At 31.4% G+C, this 625-nt stretch overlaps 1 pseudogene; it reads left to right on the top strand.

Moving 5' to 3' along the window:
- The first annotated feature begins 442 nt into the window (after positions 1-442).
- Positions 443-625, top strand: part of LOC119588862 — a 22,879-nt pseudogene continuing 22,696 nt past the window's right edge.

Genomic DNA, 625 nt, shown 5'->3' with positions numbered 1-625 from the left:
TTATTTTTATGTTCTGGATAAAAATTGCTGCTGATGTTGATCTGGTTCTTTTATCTTTGAGCCATCAGTGAAAATTCTATTAGTTTTTAAAATTTGATATGTATTACCTCCTAGTATTGTTTTTGAATGATGATTTCAGGATTATTTTTGTTACATTGTCCAAAGTTTGCTTTTTGTTCTCTGAATGTCCTGCCATGGGGGTATTGGGGATATTTTGGGGTATCACATTTGGAGTTGTGTGTAGGTTTAGATTTATTCTTGTTTCTGTAGCTGTGTGCTAGTGATTTTTTTCTCTTTGGGGACTATATTCTTTTATGCATTTTGTTATTTGTTGCTTTACTGGTGTTGTATATGGTTTTTTTTAGGATTTTTGTTGATTTTATGCATTCAGGTTCTTTTATTCTATTTGCTAGGGGTGGAGTGTGTGTTAAGCTTGGGAGCTATGATTGGAGTTGATCTAAGACATCCAGTTGCCAGTCTTAGTACTTGTTTTTGTAAAGTTTTTAGTTTTCTAATTTTGTTTCTTTTGCTGCTCCGTAGATTGTTTTCTGTTTGCACCCCAGTTTAATGAATTTTTTTTTTTCATTATATTTATCCTACTTAAGATGTCATTTTAAAATTTTCA

This window comes from Penaeus monodon, chromosome 24 (genome assembly GCF_015228065.2).
Source record: "Penaeus monodon isolate SGIC_2016 chromosome 24, NSTDA_Pmon_1, whole genome shotgun sequence".
Lineage (NCBI taxonomy): Eukaryota > Metazoa > Arthropoda > Malacostraca > Decapoda > Penaeidae > Penaeus > Penaeus monodon.
Note: the sequence above shows the minus strand (reverse complement) of the source record. Positions and strands in the feature narration are given on the sequence as shown.